Below are 18,383 nucleotides of genomic sequence, written 5' to 3'. Positions count from 1 at the left end.
ATAAGAATCCTTCGACAAGCAACGCCACCATTTTCATACGTGTTTTTTGGTTTGTTTTGTTGTTGTATTCCAAGTTCCAAAGGTTTTTATAAATGAATCGTGATATTTTTTGCCATGAGCTTGAGGAATTTGCCAGAAATGTGAGAAACTGCGACAAAATTTCTGCAGAAATGCAGAATTTTGCTGAAAATTTTCTGAAGGGAACAACGAAGAACTGCGTTTCCTAGATAGCCGCTGTTGCCGAAGTTGCATGAGTCTCTACAATTCTCTGATGTTTTTAAGCGGAAACAGATCGCCGTGTGCTTCGAAGAAGAACGGCACAGAAAAAAATTGCAGAAAGATTTGAAAAAGAATATGATTATTTTATTTTTAACGTATCACGTACTTACTTAATAATTATAATTGGTACTTACGTATTAACGCAACCAGGCCAAAATTCAGATAAATTTCAAAATTTGGCGACCCTACTTACGGCAACCCTACGTGTTATACGTAGTTTTGTAAAAAGAGCATGTGGAGATTCACAAAATTTTCCTGCATTTTCGTGCAAATTTTTGTAATTTATTAGCAATTAAACCCTTCCGGTTTCGAATTTGAATAAGTTGCAGAATTATTTTTTCGGCGGAAATCTTTTCGCTATTGCTTTTAGCACTGATTGAAAACCGTATTCGCCATAACCATGTACACGTCGACTTATTTTTACTTAAAAAAACATCCCAGAATTGCACAAAAATGGCATTGCGCACACTCTTGACTTTATCCATGTACACTGCTAATTTCTCATAAATTACAAAAATTTGCACGAAAATGCAGGAAAATTTTGTGAATCTCCACATGCAAAATAGCAGTGTACATGGATAAAGTCAAGAGTGTGCGCAATGCCAATTTTGTGCAATTCTGGGATGTTTTTTTAAGTAAAAATAAGTCGACGTGTACATGGTTATGGCGAATACGGTTTCCAATCAGTGCTAAAAGCAATAGCGAAAAGATTTCCGCCGAAAACATAATTCTGCAACTTATTGAAATTCGAAACCGGAAGGGTAAATAGCGTCAACCTGGTTGCGATAATACGTAAGTACCTTAAAATTTTCATTTTAAATTGCTAAGGCATGTTTTCTTTTTGTATGTCGATAATGTTTACCGATTTATGATAAACATCGATAATTTGGAAATCTTTCTGAAAAAAAGGCACGAAAACCATCTTTTCACCCAATAAGTAACTTCTACCCTTTCATCTGTAAAAAATCGCCGAATTGCGCCAAGCTGGTTGCATAAATACGTAAGTACCAAAAATAATTTTCTTGATTAAAATGATCCAAAAGCGTATTTTATATATTCTTTTACAGAAATAAAGGTATTTTGGTTTTCGATTGCATAAACTTTGTTTAAAAGTATGATAAACTAAAAGTTTAATGATTCTGGATCAAGGTTATGTAATATTCGGCGTTAGAAACATCATTTATTAATTGCACTAATACCACAAATTTTCACGAAAATTATCGGCTGGATATTGTTAAGTATTATAGCTTCAAGATCTCATAAAACAAGGCCGGATTTAAAAAAGCACTTGAATTTTTTTTTATTTATTTATTATTATTATTATTGTTTTTTATTGAAGCTTCCAACGAATTTTTACAAATGAATTAAAAGCACCTAAAAAAAGGTTCAAAGAGAGCTAAAAGATAGCTATAAAATTCTCATTAACGTAAGATAAAAATTGCGAATTAAAAGACCATTTAAGGCAAAGACCTAAATCATTAAGTATTATAACTCAATAACACATTAATTTAGTGGACTAAATTTACACTTTTTCAGGCTCTTTGTAGTCTCCTATTTATACCACAGCCAACATGGGAAAATGGCATTAACAGAAGGCTCTATAAAAAGCAGTCTGTAGGTCTGAAAACCGTGTGTTTCAGGAACATCAACTAAAAAGTAATTTAAAGAAAGCAGAGATGTAATGCGGAATCTGAATTACAATATCGCTTCTACAGCAGAGACCACAATCATTGGGTATTGATAAGAAACTCAACATCAGTCTAACAAATTAAGTCTCGAGTTCCTTGCGACTACTTATTTATACACAGTCAAAAGGTGGGGACGATATTATCAGAACATTCTAGAAAAAATTTTCTTATATTTCTGAAAATATGCTTTTTGTAAAATTCTAAAATATCACTAGGTTTGCCACAAAAAAAAATTGTCACGAGCGACAAAAATTTTTCCGCTTATGTTTAGTAGATTCCTCTGCATATATCTGAAGTTTTCCTCACGCTAACTTCGAAAATTCCACTTCTATTCACTCAAAATCTCGAGTATTACAAAATAGCAAAACAGTTAAATAGATAAGTTAGGTTTCTCGAACATGGCAAAGTATGTAAGAGTTATTAGAGTTATTTAAACGAAGATATGCATTCGAAACATGGTAAATAGGTAAATGGGCATGGAGCACCAGAAACTTCACTTACAGAATCGAACAGGTATTGTCCCAATACACTAACCAGTATAAAAAACTTGAGCTGACTATATGCTATTTCTAAGTAATATTGGAGTTATACATCGGAGTCGTTACCTTTAAACATAAGAGGATAATAACAGCCAGCCTGTTCGCTTGAGATCGAACCCACTTCGAACTCATACTATTAAATGGTCTTAACTACTCGGCTACTGGAGACAAAAATATATATATTTAAAAAAAACCTGAAAGTTTTCAGATTTTAATGTCATCTAAAAATTTTCCCTGCAATATTAGCTCTTCTTCTGTCAATGGATATTCGAGTTCTTTGCTTTCTAAGTCGTTTGGTTGTTAATTCTTCTTTGCTCCTATCTTGTTTTTTGGTTGTCACGTAATTTTCCCAGTCGTTTTTCATGTGACAAAATCTTTTTCTCTTCGGTTAAATGTAGTTGTTGCATCTCTTTATTTGAAAAGTGATCCGGTACAATGGTAATTTGACAAAAACCTGCAATACGATACAGCACGAAATAAAAAATAAATAAATAGAAACAAGCACAGACTACATAAGAATCAATAGAAATCATAAGGATAGGAGAAACGGGAGGCCTATAGATCCTTTGCCTAGGTGTTCTCCGTCAAAACTAGAAACATAACTTCTTCCAAGTTCCTCTTTCAGCCGCGATTAACACGCAATAATTACGTGTTGTGTTCCGGTTGTCTTGATTTAGATGCTACTAAGTGTGCAGAAGGTAGAAAAATGTTTGAGCTGGGGGGGATAGCAGAAAGCTGAGATGTGGAACTTCTTTCTCGCGAAAGTATTTCAGTCGCCCCCTTGCTGTGTATTATCGGCAACATTATTTTTGATTAGACAGCTAAATGAGAGATTGGTATTGACTATTCCCAGTGAACGCATTAGCTTAGAAATGTGTATTACGTATGCGATTCACATATGTGCGGCCCACCAGCGGCCGAGCGGTAAAGTCGCTGAACACTGGTAGTTCGTCTGAGGTTCGAATCCCGCGAACAGGCTGGCTGCATGGGAGTTTTCGTGGTTTTACTCATGTGTATACGAGCCAGTTTTCCTTAGAAAGTCTTCCACGAAGGCATCCCTTCCCTTAGGCAGATAGCCCTCGAGGCTTTGCCATAATCACACACATATGTACAGTCACATATTACATTTTTAAGCTAATGACTTCACATATAAACAAAAGCTAATGACTTCACATATATCAAAGCTTTGTCGCTTCGGTGTTAATATGTGAAGGCAAATCTTCATTGATGATTCATTGACTTTATTGATTCATTCAAAATGAAAGCCACCCAGTTCAATTTCGTGGATGCTGAGTGTGAAATAAGGATTATCAATCCAATTTTTTGACAAATATTTCGACACCCTTTTGATTTGGTTTGCAAATAAGAAAGCACCTTATAGAGTTATGCTTCACTGAATTAGTAAAATAACCGTCTATAATAGCTTAAATTCAATGTTCGTTATCGCTCCGTATTATATTTTTAAAAGTTAAATATTGAAGTATTTGCATGAATGTATGAATGTTTCTCGCACTATGAAAAAACGACGGTACCTAAAGCCATTAAATTTTCAATAACGTAATCCTCCAACCAAACATGAGAAGCTAGAAGTCCGAATTTTGAATTTTGAATATGTTTTATTATTGCATATTTTGGAAACCTTTAACAAATTTTTGATTAATAAATTCAACGATTTCAAAGCGAGCAACGGCAACACTATGGAAAAAATCATTTTCATCTCCAGCGCGCGAGGTCTATCGGGAGTTCTAAAGATATGCTGTTTTTAAATATTTTGTAATATTAATGTTGAATTGAATTTTATGTGGTTTAAGGAAGAAGAACATGATATTTAATAAATAAAGGTAACACACACAAATACGCCCTTTTGTGCTTAATAGAAAACCTGAAAGCTTTCGCTTTTTTTTTAGTCCAAAGGGGCTTTGTCCCTGAGGAACTATTGTTCTCGTTTTGCGATTTTGCGTCTAATCACTCTGAATGTCCATTTTACTTTTAAAACTGTTGACACGAAATATTATTGTCCTGTATTATATATGAACAAATTAAATAATGAAGAATCTGCATAAATGTATGCATGTTTCTCGCATTGGGATAAAACAACGGTACATAGAGCCATCGAATTTTGAATGAAATAATCTGGAAGCCCAAATTGGAAATTTGGAATTTATTTTATCATCGATTTCATATTTTTTAAAATTTCAACGAATTTTTGTTTAACAAACTGAAGGATTTCAAAGCGAGCATTGCGACGTTTTACAGAAAAAGCATTTTTATCTGTAGCGCGTGAGACTGCGTATCGGAAATTCTAAAGATATTCTCAATTTAAAATTATTTTGAGATATTATTCTTGAACTGAATTTTATGGCTTAAGTGCGAAGAACATGATATTTAATAAATAAAGGTAACACACAAAAAGTTAATAAAGCACCCCTTTGGACTTAATTTGAAATCTAAAAGGTTTCAGATTTTCTTTTTTCTTTATAAAATATTTCATCTTGTTAAAAAAATTAATCTGACCAATCCTCTGGTTTCAGATCGTGCTGTCCACATACAGTATAAGTTTGAGTCTATTTTTTACAGCCTCGGCTAGAAAGAAACTCAAGAATAAATATAACTTTAAGCAGGACTGGCGAGAGTTAAATTACAGTAAAACGCGGTTGTCAAGCACTCTGAGCTAAGCATTCAAAACCCTCACTTTATATACACGAAAACCTAATTAGCATCTAGAGGAAGAATACAGAAAGAAGAAATTTTAATAAAGGTTTAAATCATAATAATTCGGTAATTAAAGTAAAATAATTTACATTTTTCCCAGCCAGAGTTTGAGTAATTCGAAAACGAAAGTCTTAATGACTTGATGAGAATTTAAAATTCTTAGCCCTAACAGCATGGGCAGCTCTTACAATACTCCATTAAATTCTTAAATTTAAACTCACGTTCTACGAAACTTCGTTTAATAGTTTTAGAATGTCAGTCTTTTGTCTCAAATCTCTTTCCAGGAATCTGAAAAAAAATATAGATTAGCCAAAGAAATAAATACGCTACACAGCATCCAGGTCCAAGAATTACCTTTGAAAATCTTTTTCTCCCTAAACCTTTTCTTTGCACCCTGCTCTCCAGCATTGTCATAGGTTGAACCACTGGGTAATGGTGCAGTATTTTCACCAATTACCTACTAACTGAATTCCTATAACTCAACGACACTACTATTTCGAAAATTAAAATTAAATTTCATTTCACTTTATAAGTGTTGGCTGGAGAGCGTAACTTTCAAACAAACGCAGTTGCACTAGCATTTACTTAAATCATCTCATTGCCATCTCCTAGCTCTTAATTTTCGTTTACAATACACATTATCAGGAACACATTAAAACTTTAATATTTCTTCTTAACATTACATATGCATACAAAAAATTAAATTTCATTCATCATACTATAATTCAAAACATTTCCTAGTTTAAATTATATATAACACGTGCAATAGCTGCTATTATCTGCTTTAAATTCGCAAGAAACTTTTCTGCTTATTACTGTGTTTTGGACTAAAGTAAAATAATAGTGTTCAACTCACAAACACAAAATCGTTAAAAGTTATTGAATACATTAATAGAGAAGCATTTTTACTGAATTAGATATCCTCGCCTGAGGTAAAAATAAGAGTGGGTAACAACTTCGTACGAATGCATAAAATCAACTGGATGTTTAAAGAAATAAGGGAACCTTTCACTTCTCTTTTATTTTTGTAGAATTCAGACATTCATTTCTGCAGGAAATCCGTCCCAGTGGGAAAGATTACGGTTCTGTCTAACGTTATCCGTCTATGTGTCTTGTAACTCGCCTGGTAGTATGGTTGCCCTTTTCGCTTTTTAGACACGATCTTTATTTTTGTGGATTTCCGTTGCCGTTTCGAATATTCAAGTGTAGCTGGGCGTTTCGTCGGCAAGGTCCTACTCGGTTAGTTAGTTAGAATCTGGGAGCAGCTCTGCCCGCATAGTGAATATAAATTCACTTCATAGCCGAAAATGGGCAGCACCAGGAAAAAGACCAGGAGACGAAAAATGAAAAGAGCAGAAAAAAATAAACACAAAACAGGGATATAATGAAATAAAAGATAGAAGACGGAAAATCATACACCCGCACACATCACACCTACACACCACACATATACGAGCACACACAAAAGAAATATGAAAAAGTCACCTAGTTTTGAATTCCGATCCTATCTTTATTGTTGTTGATAATTTTCATTATATCCTGTGCGATTTTTTATACCTCTCTTGGAGTAATAATCACGTTCAAAGCAATTTAAAATCTTCTCTGAGACCAGGAGTTAATTCACATGGTTCCTGAAAATGCATCTTACTTAATACGTTACAAATTTTACAGCATGGACTATCCTAGACACCAAATTTTGATAACTATTGTGCGAAGCGGCCATAGCCCATAACAAGCTAATTGAAGTCCATATCGTTCATGTAAGAGATCATTATTTTCATTAGATGCCATCCAAAATGCATTCCAATATTAGAGCATCTTTTTAGCATGATAGAAATAACCTTTTCTTTCGAACCCGGAGCATCGATCTCATAATCATCCTGAGCATGCGTGGGCGCCTTGGCTAAGGCGTCTACCCTCTCGTGGCCGTGGAAACTTCTGTGAGCTTTGACCCATGGAAAACCAGTACCATTGTATTCTTATAATTTGGCTCCTTCCCGAAACAGTTCTTATAGTTCTGTCATCCACCTGTGTCTTCCGCTGGCTGCTTCTCTTGAATTTCTCTCGTACTAGTTTCTCTTCCGGCGGTCTTTTGTATTCTTTACACGGCGGTTTGATTTCGCCTTAACTGACCAATCCTTTATCCATCATTGCACTGCTAACCTTGTTTATCGGAATTTTGTCGTTTTCGTTGTCCTTCAGTCTGCTGTTCTTTGTCACTCAGGTGGTTGCCACATCTGACAGATCTTTGATCTTCTTTGAAAATTTTTAACATATTCCTTGTCCTCTTCTTTCTTCTTGCCCCCCCACCATCCTTTGCAACTTTTCTTTTGAAGCATTATCGAAGCTTGGCTTTTTCTTTTCTTTATCACTCCCGGAATACTTTTTTTTACCTTTTTAATAAATTTTACTGCGGAATGGTCGCCTTCGTAGACACGGTTCCTATAATGAAATCTGATTTCTCTGTGGCCATTTCTAATTTACTATCTGCTTCTGGAAATTTCAAGACGTGTGCTTGGATTAATACTGCCTCAAAATGATGCCAATGTTTTAGTCGTATTGGGTGGTGGATAATTTTTGATTGTTACAGGTCTCGAATGCTCCGTTTCTATTCCCCCCCCGAGACATCTTATAACCCAGGTATCGAAAATCTTCGACCACGAATTAACATTTTGCCGCATTCACTTTTAAACTTCCTTCCTTTAGAAGCGAAAACATTTCGTGCAAATCCTGAATGTATTAATAAATTATATTCCTTATGACTATCCTGTCATCTAAATATGTTAATAACGATGTACCAAGTACAGGCCTTAATATTATGCCCATGGATCTTTGAAATGTAGCGAGAGCTCCATATATGCCAAACGACATTCTGAGAAAGGCAAACCTCTGATTTAGTAATAAATGCGGTTTTTGATACGTCGTCCGGATTCGCATGTATCTGAAAATATCTAGACCTGAGGTGTGTATTTTCTACATTTAATCCTCCGTATTAGTTCCTCAATTTCTGGTAAGCGGTAAAACGGATATTTCGATAATTTGCTTGTCTATTTTCCAGTAATAGACAGCGAATCGCTAGGCCTTCAGATTGGTGAGAGGAAGATTATACTTTGTTTTGCATAGTACTACAGAGGTAGCTTAGGAAACTGCTCGTGGGGATTATTATTTTGTTTCTCAGCATGTTCGAAATGTCTTTCTGTGATTGTCATTGGTCATGGAAGTGGAGTTTTGTTCTACTAGTGGAGTTATTTCTGTTTCACACGATATGTACCATCAAATATGTCTGAAAACTTCCTTACCAACAGATCCAACTTATTTTTCTCTTCCGATTTTAAGTCTTCAGCTCCAAGACTGGCAGATCTATCTCTTTTTCAAGCAGCTTTTTCAAATCCAACTGCAACATGTCTTACAGAAAGTTTATTTTTACGCCAACAGGCTTCCAAAACCACATTCTGGCGCTCATTGTCACCTTGGATATTTAAAGTCACTTTCTCTATGTATTCACATTATTCCCCCTGTGCCGTTAATTACCGCCACATTAAATAGTCCATACCTCCTAAAATGTTTCTTGAAACATTTCTCCACCAAAACGTTACTTTGCCGCTCTGCTTAGAATAAACCGTCTGAAGGTGTGCAATTTAAAACAATCTAAATAACCGATAGAGAGATTTTTGATTAGTATTGTATTCAGTTGGATGTGAGAGAATTGTTTTCTTTCTTCTAAGGTAACTGACCTCTCAAACTCACAGCACTGCTACATAAATTAAAGATTTCTGTTTATTAACCACCGCTTTCCTTTTTTGTGCACAGCTTTCTCATGCACCCTTTTTCTCCTTTCTCTTATCCTTGTCTATGTTCCTTCCTCACCTCCCAGTGCGCATACCCTTTGCTTTTGTTTATATTACTCTACCTTTTCAACACGAATCAGTAAGAAACAAGATTATTGTATAATTAAACTTATTTTTATGATTAAGAAATTTACTCTTAATAAATGATCTAATGATGCTTATACATTTTGGGCTTAAAAGAACAATGAAGAGAGGTAACGCTGTGGCAGATTTAGCTTTAACCAGGGTGCACCATGAGGTGGCCTCTCGCGTTAAATTCCACTTTTAATTTTGTAAAATTCCTAATTAAAATAGAATTTAAGAGATTTTCCTCCTGTCTATCAAATGAAACTGAAGGAAAGGCCTGGAATTGTCTCACTGTTTCAAAGCCAGATATTCCAGATTTTCCTCGTTCTGTAGCCGAAGCGTTATTTCGTCTTTTGACTGGGCACGCTTGTCTTGATTGCTCATCTTTTTAAAATTCCGCCTTAAAGACTCTTTAGTCTTTACTCTTTGTAACAGTCCATGGATAAGGAGCAATTGAAATGAAGTCCGTGGATAAGAAGCGAAGAATGCAGTGCATATTGACGAATGCAGTTCATTCGTCAATATGCAATATTTTTATCTATTGGGAAGCAAGATCGAAATGGGTTAGTGGCCAAATGTCTGGAGTTTATATAAATAAATAAATATATTTTGGGCGCGTCTGTTATGGATAAAAACAATTCCTAAATGCTGCAACATTTTCCCTTTCCTTCTGGTACAACCGTAAATAATTTTATTTCACCATAATGTTTTGGGAGAGTAATTTTGCTTGCATGATTCAAAAACTGCATCATTGAGACAACATTTGCTATCGGCACAAAACAGCGCAGTCCAATCGGTTTGCCACTGGATGATTAAGGGTTAATGGTGAGTTTTTCTGTTTGTTACATTAATATTTAAGTTTTTGCCACACACTAGCTGATTGCGAAGATCGATTGAAGGGAAACAAAGGAGTTGACACTCATGAAAATATTGAGCAATCTTGGTATAAAGCAACTTGCCAATGGCCCTTCGTTGTCATGTTTACTGCTGACAAAGGCTGATTAAAAAGTTTTATAAAATACTTCTTTTAAAATGTACACCCACCATGGTTTAAAAACCATTGAAAATGTTGAAAGGACGAATGGAAATTTAAAATCAAATAAAGACAAACGACAGATGATAATTAGTAAGCTTAATGCTGTTTTACAATCTACAGGAAAAGACTCAAAATGAAAATCTCGAACACATGGTCAGCTTTACATGTGAAGAATTTAAAGTAACTTAACATACATTCTGTTACAAACGCTGCTTTAATATGTAGTAGTAACCACATTAAACGAATGAACTTTAACAGCTATTCAGGATTTCAAGTTTGCTCTTTATATTCTTCAAATCGCACCTAGAATATGTTCAGATACATTTATTTGAATTTTTCATATCTTAGAATCCTAGAAATTATATCCTAGAAATTCTCAAACTGTCTCGGCGTCGTATTCGGGCAATTTTTCACTTTAAGGTTTTTCTAACATAAAAAAATATTTCTAGTGACTTTGACACATCTTTTCAATAAAATTTTAGCTTTCCTATATATATTTTATATAGTACTTTAGCTAGCTATAATGTATATATTGTAAAAATCGAAAATGATGTCCATGAGTGCCTGTAAACAGTTTTTTTTTTAACATTTTTAGATAACATTTTTAGTATCTCTAACTCTTAACACTGCCTGATTGAAATCTAGCAAACATTCTAAACTGATACGTACTTAACAATGGGACGAAACTGGTTTAATTTATAAATAAGTGCAAATTTTTTAATGCATCTAACTATCAATACACGTTTCGAGTCTGCATATTCAGATTTCTAATTGTGTGGTGCAAGATGATTCTTTCCTAGCAGAGGACAAATTTATGAAATAACGCAAGTCGCAGCTGAGAGAAGCAAGACCTTCTATCTTTTAAAAAAGAAAACATACCTTGTCTATTAAGTCAAGGGGTACCCAAAATTTCATTTGAGATGGGGGCCCAACTTCATAAATATTCTACAGTATGCCAGGTTTCAAGTTATTAAAATACGCAATAATGGCAAAGCTTCCAGGTCTATTTACCTGGTTTTAAGACTTGAATTGATATTGTACTTACGTTATACTAGAGGAAATTTCTGGAAGCTCCGTTACAGCTGCTCCGTATAGCAAACTCGAATTAAACTCCTATTGTTATTGCCATGACTCAAATCGCTTGTCTGATGTCAGAGCAACTCCACGATATTCATCGTGGCAATGGGACAAGATTTTTCCTGTCGTTGGCAAGGGCTTTGGGCACAATACAGGTAATGGTACGACTTTGTTCGATTCCGCCCTCAATTTCGAAGGAGAACAACCAGGCGGAACGGGTCCTCCACACCTCTAGTTGAGTGCCCCTATGCCCCTATGCCGCACAGGCACTATACATTTATATTATAAAGGCATCATTAATTTCTCTTGAACACAACTTCGACATAGCAGTTTAGTTAACTTACTTAGTTTATTATTAAACAAGGACCACTTTTCTGCCTCTGACATGATACCAGATAAACAAATAACAGCAAATTTATGCGCAGTATTCAATTTCGGGATGCTTATTAATATTCATAGGATACATATTTTGTGAATATCATTGGCCAATCTTCGTATTTTACATATTCTTTCAAGTTGTATTACTACTTTTCAAAACGTATTCGTATTGTATTGAAATGTATTACCTTTTCATATTATTTAAATCAACAGGCAAATTAAGAAGATGCTAATAAATTCATTACTTTCATTTTACTTGGTTTTAAAAGAACAACAAGCAAGCCGGATGACTCGATTTCTGATCATCTAGAGTCCGGATAACTGGACAGAGACTTGGTAGTTGAAGTACCATTTAGCCAGATAAAAGTAGATAAAGTACGTGTACTTCGAGTATTATTTAGCCGGGTAAGTAGACAGAGTCCGGGTATTTTGAGTACCAGTAATTCCAATTAGCGAATTTGACATGCGAGACTGATGGAAGAAAAGAATTAACAGAGTGCATCATTACGAGTTTTGATGATAATGAAAATATCCCCACTTTGATTAAATACAAAAAAAGTTTGAAGTATTAAAACCACCACCGATATCCATATAAACTTGAGAATTTCAATGCTGAAATCTAGACATCATATTGCAAAGCAATTGTAGAGATCTTCTTTCCTTCTCACGAGATTTTAGAAGAAAAACTGTCTCGTTTCTCAAATTTCATTTTTGCTGATACATGATATCGTAGCATTTTTATCTTTTGAAGGATCTGAATGTAAATTTCAAGAAGCTTCCTAAGTACAGCTTAGTTTTCTTTGACTTGAATTGAGTCAGTCTTTTTAAATAAAAACATTCGAGTTACGTTTCTCTCAAAACACAGGTTTAAATTTAAAAAGTAAAAGGTAAAGTATAAAATTCTGTTTTCATCTCACAAATACATAATGTTTAAAATTAAAATTTAGAAGTATTCTTAAAACTACGAGGGGCAGTCAAAACGTTCCCGGAGTTTAGTTATAACTCTTTATCACCATAAATAATTAATGAATCTTTTACTAATACTATATTTATTTACTACCGGAATTCATAATGAGCAGTGCAGCTGAAGGTAGGAGGATGTGATCAAATGATGTGATGTCGAAGTTCGAGCGAAGGGCGAATAGTTCATGTCCAGATTGTTCATGTCCAGATTGTGGAAATCTGCTTCAGAGATTTTGTTAGCCATGCAAACAGTTTAAGGGGACAATTCTTTAAAGAAAATAGATGTTTACGAGTGTTTTCAAGATTTTGGGAAGCACAAGAATCTCTTGAAGACGACAGGTGCAGTGTGAGACTTTCGCCCTCCAGAAACGGACGAATGGTCGAGCAAGTGAGGCAATTAATCAGATCAGACCGAAGAATGGCCACCGACGAGTTGGCACAGAAGATAAGGATCTCTCATGGATCTATTCACACAATTCTGTCAGATGTTTTGAAGATGAAACGTGTCACTGCAAAGTTTGTCCCGCTGCTGCTGAATCAGGATCAAATGGAAACTCGTCAGTTGACTGCGGCCGAATACTTTGAAAAAAAGCACAGAGAACCCGAAGTTTCTTGAGACAATTCTAATCGGTGACGAAACCTGAGTGTACGCTTTCAACCCGGAGACAAAGATGCAGTCATCAGAATGGCACACAACGTCCTCTCCTCGACCAAAAAAATCACGTCATATCAAATCCAGAACAAAAATTATGCTCATTGCGTTTTTTGGCAACGAAGGTGTGGTGCACCATGAATTTACTGTTAGCAGTCCTTTTTACTTGCAAGTTTTGAAAAGACTGAGAGAGACAATCCAAAAAAAGCTCCCCTCCAAATGGTAAGGAGGATGCTTACTGCATCGCGACAATCCTCCCTCCCAAATATTGATTGCTGTGCAGACATGGCTCGCAGAAAAGAACTTTCTGCTCCTCCACCAACCTCCCTATTCACCTGACTTAGCACCATCGGATTTCTGGCTCTTCCCCAAGACCAAAATGGGCCTCAAAAGTTTAAAAGGTTTTAACACTATAGAAGGCATTAAAACTAACGGCTGAACTTCGGAAGATACCATAACAGGGCTCTCATCGTTGTTTGCAGCAACGGCAGGAGTGGTGGAGCAAGTGTGTCTACTCTGATGGAGCCTATTTTGAAGGTGATTAAGAAAAGGTGTACCTATATTGTAGTAATAAACAAGTACAACGAAACTTTTTGAGTACCCGTTGTATATTTAAATTCTGGTATCTAAGATGTTTTAATTTCTAAAAGTAGATGTACGGAAGCCAGAAGGCCATTAGATACTACGAACAAAAAAAGATAAATAAAATAATAATTTCTAAACCTAAAAATAATGAGCAATTAAAATTAACTTAAACATAAAGAAGTGAATAAAACTATTACAGATAATGTATCAGGTAAAATGAGTAGCGGCGAATGCATGGTTGACGACGGAATGAGATGGAAAATTGTCGGTAGCTTGGAGACAGGCTAAATCAGAAGCGCGGGTGCGATAGCACTCAATGTAACGTCCAGTGTCATCTGCAATTTCTGGAAATAGTTTCAGAACACTGGATTGTATCGAGAACATCTGAACAAGATAGACCAAGACCCACAACGACTTATGAGGATCGTTATTTGGCACTTTCAGCGCGGCGATACAGGAATGCTGCAGTTTCGCAGCTCTCACGTGAGCTGTATGCCGCCACTGGAACCCGAAATTAACAGTCTACAGCTGCCCAAAGGCTTCGTGAGATAGGAATGTATGCCAGAAGACCCACTGTAAGCCTACTGCAGTACACAGAGAGAGCTTCATGCCTACTGAAGTACAAAGAGAGCGAGTCACGCCTACTGCAGTACACTGGAGAACACGTTTAGCGTGGTGCATGCATCATGCACCTTGGACCACACTTCAATAGAACACCGTGCTTTTCCCAGATGAATGGAGATTCAGCCTGGATACTGGTATTTTCGGCGTCTCTGTATCTGGAGAAAGCTTGGAACACGATACCATCTCTCCATCATCAAGGAAAAGGATCATTACGGTGGTGGAGGTTGAAAGGTTTGGGCATGCATATGCAGGAAGACAGCACACTCCTGCATATGTTTAATGAAGGTTCTCTGACTGCTATGAGGTATAAAGAGGAGAACTCAGAACCCTATGTTCAACTTTTCAGGAACGCAGTTGGTCCTGGTCCTCGGTTCCCGTTAATGGACGACAGCGCTCGTCCAGATATAGCTCATTTGGTCGGCGTAACATAGAAAGTGAGGATATTTGCCGTACGACTCGACCAGCCAGCCACCAAAAACTATCCCGGAGTTGAAAACTACCTTGCTGCAGGAGTGAGATCGACCATAGACCTGTTATATACTAGACGGAGCATCGCCATTCAAAACCGGGTGAGAAAGCGGCACAGAAATGAGCTGCAGGAGTTTGGGCATGAAATGGAACTGAACCCAGACTTTGGCGTACTATCGCCATGGCTGGCGATTTTTTTCCCCTCTTTTCTCTCAGTTCTAAATGCGAACTTGGAAAGATGTCATTTCGCAGAAGGTGGCGTTGAATTTGCAGAAGAGGTTAGATCGATAAACACCAGCCAAAATTAATAATTTCCCTAAAATTGGACACTTTATTTTAAAATTTATGCCAGACAAATAGTCATACTAGCTTAGCAGCACAAAGGTAGACAAAGAGAAAAAAGACAAAAACAGAATGAGACGAAGCAGTGTACAATAAATACAACATATCGGAAAAATGGTAATAGGAATAAGTAAAGTACAAATAAAATAAATATAAAAAAGAGTTTTTTCATTTAAAAATAAATAAATAAATAAAAAGTGATTTAGGCAAAGTATATAATACATACTAAAGATAGTGGATGAAAAATAAAATAATTAAAAAATTTTAAATAAATAAAATTTATATATATATACTTATTGTAATGCATAAACAAGGAGCAAAGATAATTTAAGAAATGATTTTGAGTGAAAAAGAGATTAAAGTGAAACAGGAAGATTATAAGCCTAAAAGGAAAAAAATTAATAAATAAAATAAATAAAAAAAGAAGGTTTTTTAGTACTTAGAACAGAATAAAAAATATAAAAAAATAGATAACATAAGAAAAATGAGAGAAAACAGAAAATAATACAAAAAGGAAATTTAATATTTATACGAAAAGGAAATTTAATGTTAATACGGTGTATTACAGAGAACTACAGAGTAGGCAAGTCAAAGTGAGAAAGATATTAAATTAAATGAACTAAAAATGAATTTCAATATAGCAGATATAAGTTAAAAGGAAGAGAGAGAGAGGTAAATAATTAAATTATGAAACAAAAAAGTGGTAAATTAAGACTTCCTTTTACTAGCAATATATATATATTATGCACGTTGCACAATGTAGTTGCACTTATTTTAAATAATTTTAGAAGGTAAAATTTAAATAATGTTCATTATTTTTAAAAAGAAAATTAAAACTATTAAAGTTTTGAAATTTAACTGCTATATAATTACTATTTTCTTAATACTTAACAAATACTTAATATTTGAATAAATGCCAGAAACATGATATAAGAAAGAAAATACGTGATTGAAAGTAAACATATTTGTTATATTTGGATGCAAGAAAAGAGGATAAAATAAAGTCATTCATGTCCCCCCTCAAAAAAAAAAAAACATAATTTTATGCAGTTCTTACACAGTGTTACATGAACATTACCAAGTATTAAATACATACATTACTACTTCCCACATGTCCGCATAAGCAAATGCATAGAAAGAATATTTAAACAAAGCAAAAGCAGTCTGTTGGCGTATAAAAAATGTCGCCAAAGCAGAATACTAGACTAATTAAAATTATATTATATTACTAAAATTTTAACATTTTTTTCAGAACACAGTTATTAGAAACATACATATATATTAAGATACTTTTATTTAAATGTTATTTCAAGTATGCATATATTATATAAAATTAGAAATCTATTTTTTATTAGAAAACGGCAAGTTGAGTGGATAAAAAAACCTCTGCATTTTATAAAATTATGTTTTAAAACATTAGAAAAAGTTCTTCTGTGAAATGTTACTCCTCCACCTTTCACGTATCTGGAATTACATGCATATGCGGAGCACGAAAGTACCATTTTTGAAGTCCGAAACAATGCGCGTACACGCAAAACACTTGCTTCTCACAAATTCTCCATATAACTGTAATGGTAAGGAAGATTCGCGGGAAATAGGATCTGGGAAATGTACCAAATGTCACGTGGTTCGCATTCCTGTTCCCCTTCAGGGTTGCCGTTTCTCTCTCTAGTACATTACAGCTCTATGAGATCGACTGCCACAGAAAAACCTCAACTGCCTCTCAAGTATGCAGTCACACTGCACGACCTACCTGGCTGTGAGAGGGGACTGTTGACTTTTCCCGTTAAATCCTATGTGATATATCTGACTTCGAATCTAAAATTTCTAAAGAACACAAAATCTTGTCTAAAACTTAAAGGTTTATTCAACTGGAACTTCAAAAATGACGAAAAACTTAACATCTTAAATGGAAACATTCAAAATGCTTTAAACTGGCAGCTATTCCGGCACGGTGAAGAACACTTTCTTTAAAAGGACAAAATCCATCTAGCCCTTTCGGCATACATCTCCATTTTAGTTTCGCTGTATTCAGACTTCAGCTCCTACGTGTTTTGGACTTAAACGGCCGGAGTGGAACTGGAACAGGACTGGATCAGGACCGGAACAGGACTGGATCAAGACCGGAACAGGACTGGAACCGGAACAAGACGGGAACCGGAACAGGACGGGAACCGGAACAAGACTGGAACCGGAACAGGACGGGAACCGGAACAAGACGAGAACCGGAACAGGACGGGAACCGGAACAAGACGGGAACCGGAACAGGACGGGAACCGGAACAAGACTGGAACCGGAACAGGACGGGAACCGGAACAAGACGAGAACCGGAACAGGACGGGAACCGGAACAAGACTGAAATAGGAACCTATCATCCCCTGGCTTCTCTTCCGGGCAGGTTTACTCTGGCTCGAACTGAAAATGAACTGCACCGCTACCAAGGAAAGCACCTCCTTTTATTGACGGCAGTTGCCGTTACTACAGGCGATTATGCAAAATATTTAACAGGGACCATACCTCATATTAAACTCATCTTGAGTTCGATATCATAAAGTGGATTTTAAACGTCCGTGCGGTATGAGCTTTAATGATAATCATGTGAACACAAAATGATTTTTGAATAGTAAGTGTCTTTCTCTATTATAAATGCATATTTATACCAAATTTCATTGAAATCTGTCCATTAGTTTTTCAGAAATTTGAAAGCATGTGCAAATGTTCTTAATTTTTCACACCAGTACGTACCCTAACCTTTTTAAGCAGTCACAAAGTGACATTTTCAGGCATGTTTAAACTGGAAATGATTAATAATGAAAAAATGAAAGAAAGCTCTAAGTCTTGACTATTTTCTAGCAATAGTTTTCATAATCACATGACATGACTTTAAAAATAAGTACTATGATGATGCGATATGATGAAGTATAAGATGATGCGATGAAATAAATTCTCCCATAAATTTTCACTGGGAAATTCATTTTATTACAATGCTATATCAAGTCAGGTACTATCATAAATTTTCAATACTTTTTCATGTTTAGTATATTGTATTTATTTTAACAATGATGTTCTCATTCAAAACTGAAAATATATTCATTACTTATGTAACATCTTTTCAGCGTTCTAATA

This window comes from Stegodyphus dumicola, chromosome 2, assembly GCF_044657685.1.
Source record: "Stegodyphus dumicola isolate Sdum_Otavi_A_Nest chromosome 2, ASM4465768v1".
Classification (NCBI taxonomy): Eukaryota; Metazoa; Arthropoda; class Arachnida; order Araneae; family Eresidae; genus Stegodyphus; species Stegodyphus dumicola.
Note: the sequence above shows the minus strand (reverse complement) of the source record.